At 31.7% G+C, this 7,752-nt stretch overlaps 4 non-coding genes across 4 annotated transcripts; all 4 read right to left on the bottom strand.

Annotated features, from left to right (window-relative positions):
• Window positions 1-462: 462 nt before the first annotated feature.
• LOC114258532 (small nucleolar RNA snoR122) lies at window positions 463-539 on the bottom strand. Its single transcript, XR_003627992.2, has one exon. It is a non-coding gene; the product is annotated as a small nucleolar RNA snoR122 (small nucleolar RNA).
• A 793-nt stretch (window positions 540-1,332) lies between these two features.
• Window positions 1,333-1,410, bottom strand: LOC114258531 (small nucleolar RNA R44/J54/Z268 family). The gene has a single exon (XR_003627991.2). It is a non-coding gene; the product is annotated as a small nucleolar RNA R44/J54/Z268 family (small nucleolar RNA).
• Window positions 1,411-1,810: 400 nt separating this feature from the next.
• Window positions 1,811-1,898, bottom strand: LOC114258530 (small nucleolar RNA R44/J54/Z268 family). The gene has a single exon (XR_003627990.1). It is a non-coding gene; the product is annotated as a small nucleolar RNA R44/J54/Z268 family (small nucleolar RNA).
• Window positions 1,899-1,994: 96 nt separating this feature from the next.
• On the bottom strand, window positions 1,995-2,067 carry LOC114258529 (small nucleolar RNA Z267). The gene has a single exon (XR_003627989.2). It is a non-coding gene; the product is annotated as a small nucleolar RNA Z267 (small nucleolar RNA).
• Between the last annotated feature and the right edge of the window lie 5,685 nt (window positions 2,068-7,752).

Here is a 7,752-nt window from a genome sequence, read left to right as displayed (position 1 = left end):
CCACAAATTTGAAATACAAAAATGTGCTTATGTGACTACAATCTTGATGAATTATGAAAGAATGTACTTCAAACTATACTCATTCACTATCCAGGCTAACAATAGAAGGACAATCTAATGGCTGCATATTTTCTTGGGGCTCATTGGTCAACACAAAAAATCAATAATTACATAATTAGATCCCATTGCACATTCAGATCACCGAGGTAGACAAACTAGGCCGCGACAATCTCTCTATAGGGACAGAAGCTATCTCAATGAAAATTGTGAAGTAATGTAGTTCCACAAAATCTGATTAGAAACCTTTCAAGTTTTGATGCCAGGTTACCATAGAAGCAATGATCTGCATGGAACAAAAAACCATAACAGCATAACAAACAATGCTAGGAAAGCCTACTTTTTAAATTATAAATAATAATGCAAAAGCTAATTGTAATACAGATTCTTAAGCACGGATAGTTTTGCCTCAGAGGTAGTGACAATCGCATATCATCATCATCTCTATATCTGATAATTCGTGAATATGAACATCATAGGCAAACCAAGACACTATGCTTTTAGGTGAAATATGCATAAAGCTCTGCTTGTGAAGGTTCAAAACTAAACAAAACTAACTAATTAGAGGAGAAATAACATATTACAATTGATTTTTTTTTTTTTTTAAAAAAAAATTGTGATCACATACAAACAATGTTTGAAGCATTTGACAATATCATAAGCCAACAAAGGAAGAGGTTAAAAAATGAATAGAACATGTTTATACATCTGACCAATGCAAAAATAAGATGGACTATGTAGTGTATCTATGGTAAATAAATGCAAATTAAAAGACCCTATCCTACTCCATGATTGTTATTTGTAAATAAAGCAAAAAGATTTCAGTAAAAGATGGCCAAGGATAAAAACCAATATATAAAAATAATAAACACAACAAACAACAAAACTAGAAGCCAGAAAATAAAAGATGGCCAAGGATAAAAACCAATATATATAAATAGAAAAACCAAAATCCACAAACAGGAAGGAGGGGCAATTCAGGTTTACATCAGCTCCAGAAAATAAACAAGATTGGTAAGATATTACCAAAAGAACACTGAAATAATGTAAGGGTCTTGTTAAGATTCTTAACATGTGACCTAAGGGCACACACTAACAGAATCCATAAATTATATCAGTTAATGGCACCATAACAATCAAATTCATTTTGTAGTTAAAAAATGAGCTGATAATCATAACAGATTGGTTAAAAAATGGACAGAAACAAATTTGACACAAAAAAAATGATAATCAGCCTAGATAATGCAAAAATCATTCTCCAAGTGTTACAACATTTGTGCATCATAGAGATTCCCAAAGACAAATCATCATTGAGATTCTGATGTCCCTGTCTGTTTTATAATCACTTGCACAACTAATTTCTAAACATCAAACTTCACAATTGTTTGAGGCAAGGCAATAAAAAAGAAAGATTTTATACTTGTAATTGAGGAGAAGGACAATGGTTGATCTTGAAAGTTCAAGCAGGTGCCTCAAATTAAGTTCTTCTCATTGTTAACACTCTAGTATATTTGAAACCCCATCCTGGGCACTTTGCTAATAAAAGTCTAACAAAATTCTAATGCAACTTCAAGACTACAATAATTAAACATCATATGACATAACCCCAGAAGATTAATAGTTTACCCACAAGAAATTTTAACAAACTTGCATAAATAGAAACCATGAAGAATAGGGGTGTTTTCAAAATTACAATAAGCAGAAAACCCACAAAACTAACTTGAAGAATTTACATTTTTTAATATTGAATATAATTGCATCAGAGAGATTCCCAAAGACTAAGTCATCATCCTCCTATGGAGTGCTCTGATGTCCCTGTCTATTTTATCATCACTTGCAAACTATCAAATCTAATTTTCAATTAGCTATATTTGAACAAATGTACACCACAAATCAATAAGCAAAAATCTCACTACCCAAAAAACACAAAAAAATTGCAAAAGCCTCAGATTACATTCGTTTCATAGTGAACTTACTCAAAGTATATTTAAAAACCATCATAGGCATTGGCAAATCTCATTAAAAAAAAAATCCATCAAAATCAAATATTGAAAACAATACCAAACAATTCATCAAACAGACAACATTCAAAAACATAAAAATCACATCTTTTTACTATTCAAGGAGTACCAAAACACTAATCTTATGAAAATAAGATCACACAAGGGCACACATAGAGAAGACGACTTGAGGATCGTTCTTTCTGGTTATCGCGAAACTAGGGTTTGATTTGATTGTATATATATAGCGGTGTGTTCTTCTCTATAAAGGGTTCAAAACTAGGGCAAAACAGAGGATGTCTCCTTGTTTGTTACTGTTTGCGGTGGATGAATAGGTAACTTGGACGGCTGTGATTCATTTATTTGGTGATATGTCAAGTCTGGACCGTCGATCGGGAAGAAAAACACCTGGAAGAGTAAAAACTGAAGTTGATCATGTGGCCTTGCGAAAAGCCCACCGAAATAATCAGCGGCTGGACTCGTCTCTGAAAAGCCCACTATCTATTACTGGGCCTGGATTTTGTAGAGATGGGCCCATTAATATTTTTAAGTTTAATCCAATTCCTAGTCCAACCCACTAAGGTAAGTTGTAAAATGATTTAGTTAGAGTATCTCCAATAGTTCAGTATTTTTTTTTTAAAATCAAATCTAAGTAAAAAATGGACGATTTCCTCAATTTGATATGAGTTATTCCAACGGGTGTACTGTAGCTTGCATCAAAAGGCAGGGACATCCGGCAGGATGATCAACCGGTCGACCGGCCGATCGACCGGACAAGGCACTGAAATTTTTTTTTCCCTTCCATTTTTGCCGGTCATTCTATAACAAGCAATGTGAAGTAGAGTTGAAAATCATGTCAAGCCCAAATCCCAGTTCCAGAAACCGACAATGACTCACCTCAAGCCCCTAAAAAAAAATACTCCAAAACGAAACGCCTCTCTCTCTCTTTCTCTCTCTCTAGTTTCTTCTTCTTCTTTGGTTCTTTCTACAATTCATTCCTTTGCTTTCATTCTACGTTGTTCTTTTATTTCACTCTTACCTATAACCCACTCTTGGGTAATGGATCTGAATCTTCATTAACATATGAGTAAAGTTTTCCTCAATGCCTCTCCGTCCTCATCTCCATTTCCTGATTTCTTCTTCAAGTACGTCTTCTAACATTCTCTTTCTAACTCATCTCTCTCTCTCTCTCTCTCTCTCTCTCTCTCTCTATATATATATATATATATATATATTTCAATTTCAGTGCTCATTTGGTTTAGATCTGTTAGTTTCTTGGTGAATCTGAATCGGGTGTGGTGTAGTATTTGGGGTTAGTTTCAAGGTTTTCTTGGAACTTGTTTGTATTTGGGCCACTGTTCTTGATTTTGTTGCAGTTTTGAAAAAAAAGGTCTGGGAGTTTCTCGAAAAAGTTGTGATCTTTATCAATATATGATTTGCTAATTGCTTTCTGTGGTTCCAACTTTCTCTATATTTTGATTCGCTGAAGAAATTGTCAATTGGGTATATGAATTTGAGTGAAGATATGATTTAGAATATATTATCAGGTAGTCCTGTTTGGAGACCTTGGGACAAACATGGATGCAGTTCTGCATTTTTTCCCCTCCAAACATGGATGTAGGTCTGTATTTTTTGTCTAAATCGAATGACCGATGGGATAACTGGCCGGAGGTCCGGCCGCTTGTCTGGTGGGACCCACCTCCAATGTAAACACATAGTGAAATGGTGAAATTAGACCCAGCTCCTCAGTTTGGTGAAAGTTTTGCTCCATTCTCAATTTGATACCATTTTGATGAAACAAGTGGAGCCATAAAAGAGGTACTTTTTCACCATATTCAAAATTGGTGATATATCTGCTGAACCATTGGAGATGATCTTAGTTGAGCTAGACTCACTAATTTTATTAAACAAAAATACAAGAGATCCCAAAAATTCTACTATCAAAATTTTTATTAAATGTCTCACATGAGTGTGGGACCCATATGATGATGTGGGTCACATACCCATGTGAGACATTTGGTAGAAATTTTAATATAACTTTTGGGGTCTCTAGCATTACTCAAAAAAGCTCGTCGGATCATTAATTGAATAAATTAAACTTAATACAATTATTCACTCAATTTGATTTTGGTGTTTTTTTTAAAAAAAAAAAAATTTGAGTTTTTAATCCGTATTTTTTTAGTGAATTTGTAGGTCAATTTATTATTATTATTATTATTATTATTATTATTATTATTTATTTTCATAGATATACCTAATTTAAATGTACTTAAAAAGTAAAAAAAAATTATGAAAAAATATTTAAAAAGTTGGGTTATTTTGGGAACTAGCTACCAAAATAAATACCAATTGTTTTTTTCTTAACCTTCTTAGTTAGTTAGGGTTATTTTGGGAACTAGCTATTTTAGTTAGCATTTTAATTTTTTACGAAAAGATATACAAAAAGTAGAGAAAAAATCAATTTTTTTATTGTGATTTTTTTTAACTTTTTGACTAAAATAAATACTTCCCAAACTTGCCTTTAGTATATTCGTTATTAAGTGTTTGTTGTATTTGTTAGTATTTAGTGAATTTTAAAATAAAATTCACAAAATTTATATTTGTTAAATGTATTAAGATTAAGTGGATTTAAAAATTAAAAAATATTGATTAAAATATTTTTTAAAAAATACGAATTAAAACTCAATGTTATTTTTGAAAATTCCAAATATATTTTGAACTCAGGTTGAATTCAATTCATTTAAAATTGACTCAAGGAAACAAGCAACTTAAATTAATACATTTTGAAACCTTTTAGATTTTTGAGTGAAGTTTTAATAACTTATTCTTCAGTTTGACTCGACTTGTTTTATAGGCCTACATTGAAAGGCTTTGGGGCATTTATCATCTAAATGGAGATTGATGCATATTTGAACATTTGAATATGATATACAACTAGAGTACTGTTATATAAATAAAAAAGTTATACATAATTTTCATATATAATGATGTGATTCATTATAAATATTTCATTTCAAAACAAAATATTATTGAAGATGAATTATTTTACAATAATAATATTGTCATATCATTCTTGTCAAGTTTTTTATATGAATTTTATATATGTTTAGAATTTTTCATAGAGCTATGATAATTTGAATATAATATAAAAATGTGATAAATGTAACATTATTGGATAATAGTAGGGTACTCAAACTTAGACCCACAAAATTGTAGAACAAAACTAAATCAAACTAATTTCAATGATTCGGTTCTAATTTGATTATATAGGTTCAATGGTTTGATTATGGTTCCAAAAATTGAGGCCATAAAAACTAGTTAGCTTGTTTGGTTTTGGTTTTCAGAAAATATTTTTTTAAAAATTCTATATTTTTATTTTTCATATTTTTTTGTTTTCAATGAATTTTTTTAATATTTTAAATAATTTTTTTAATTTTTAAACACACCTAACATAAATACACTTAAAAAGTATAATATTTGTGAAAAAATCTTTAAAAAATTCACTAAATACCAAAAATACAAAAAAAAAATGAAAATTCAATATATTTTTCATATTTTTGTATATTTATTAATTTTTTAAGGGATTTTTTTTAAGGTCCCTCGTATTAAGATTTTATAACATAAAGGACATCTAATATTTTCATAATGTCTAAGGTCCCTCAAGTTGATCCAAAGAAAATTAGTCCAGAGAATATTCACGTCACAGAGAAAATTGGCCCAAAGAAATTTCATGACATGTGCTGTCGCTTGTCGGTGAAGTAGTCCAGATGCACCACCATTATCCAGACATGGAAAAGAGCAAAAGACGTTGCTTCAATGATTTTATGCCATTGGTTCAATCCAAGAAATGATTTTCTCTAATCAAATGCATAGGGATCATCTGCATATGGATTCAGAGACCCTTCTAAGAACAAATCACCTATGTTGGAAGGGTATGGATTCCCTCCCTTGATTCCCTTGAGTGCATCTTTGGAAGTATTAGATTCAAAGAATTTGTGTGTATAGGTATGGTATATATATGGTGTGTGTTTGGACTGGTGAACTGAATTTTTTTTTCATTTGAACTGAATTTTCTCTGGATTGAAACCAGATAAATTCTCTGGTTTTTTAACTGAATTTTCTCTGGATTAGTCCAGAGAAATTCTTTGGTTTCGAGCTGGAACCTGGAATGCTTAATTTGTATAAATCCCACTAATGTTATTGTTTTTTTTTTGTTTTTGGTAATCAGGAATGAACACGAAGTTCAATTAAAGGCCTTGAAGGGTCAGCATGAAGATGAGTGCAAGAAACTAAAAGAGGAGTTGGATGTCCAGAAATCCAAAGAAGACAGGCAAAGAGCGCTACTGCAATTGCAGTGGAAAGTAATGGGTGACAAACCACAAGAGAACCAAGAAGTAAATTAAAAAAAGAATTATTCTACTACATCAACGAAGATGAGAAATTCTGATGAACTGAGAGAATTATGGGAATTTCTCTGCAAGTCCCAGTCACCACACACACACACACACACACATAGAGGCTCTGCAATTTTTTGCAACAATGGCGATAACCACCACTCCTCTCTATTTTGCCTCTCCGATTCCAAAACAAATCAACTCTACAAATCCACACACCTTTTATTTTCTCCCTTCTCGCATCTCCATCGCCAAACGCTCGTCTCTCTTTGTCCGATCACCGCCACAGCCGGTGGCGGCGGTAGTGGTGGCTGAAACCGCGAATGCAGTTGTGGAAGCTGAGCCGAAGAAGACCGCCGCTACTCCGCCCAATTCTCTGCCTTTATCGCCTCCTGATCCGGGATGTTCTGTTGCTCAAGGTAATCAATTTCTTTTAATTCTTCAACTGCTTAGGCACAATTTGAATGTTATTTGTTGATATCCACTTGATACAGAGGAAGAGAGTTCAGAGAGAGAGAGAGAGAGAATGAGGTTTGATTTGAAAAAATTTCTCTGTAATATATGAGTGTGGGGTTGAGGGACCTTAGACATCAAAACATAATATTGTAGATCTCTTCCATTACTAAATATAGGAGAGGGACCTTAGACTAATTTTTTCATTTTTTAAAATATTTTATTATTTAGATACATCTAAGTAAAGTGCATCTAAAAAAGTAAAAAAATTGTTTATAATTTTAAAAAAACTTACTTAAAACAAAAAAATACGAAAAATAAAAAATTTAATTTCTAAAAAATTAAATTTACAAAAACTTATTCCTGATTTATTTTAAAACTGAATCAATCCGATCAGTAAACATGTAGAGTTAATTTTTGTCTCTTAAAAGCCACCAACTACTACTGGGTCTGGATTTACTACAGAGAGGCCGCCAATGTTTAAATTTAAAACAATTCGAATCTCGTCTGGATGGAATCCAACCCAATGAGGTATGAAATTTTGGTCCTACAACAAACTAAAAAATTCCTTGAGCTTGACTTGTTAGGTTAAATAAGTCAAATTTAAGTATATTTCAAAATAAAAATGTTTCAGACCACTAATTTAATATCACTAATGACGTGGTGTTGATATGGATCCACTATTGAAGTGATAGTTTGGTTTTTTTTTTTTTTTTCTCCAATACCAGCTCATTGAGTTGGCATTAGTGGTGTAAATTTAGAGCACTGAATCAGTGCTGATTTTAAAATTTATTCGGTGAGTTTGGTTTTAGTTTTCTAAATTTAAATTTTTAAAAATTGAGTTTTTT

This window comes from Camellia sinensis, chromosome 15, assembly GCF_055761805.1.
Source record: "Camellia sinensis isolate YWXY chromosome 15, ASM5576180v1, whole genome shotgun sequence".
NCBI classification, from domain to species: domain Eukaryota; kingdom Viridiplantae; phylum Streptophyta; class Magnoliopsida; order Ericales; family Theaceae; genus Camellia; species Camellia sinensis.
This window is presented reverse-complemented; position numbering and strand designations above follow the sequence as displayed.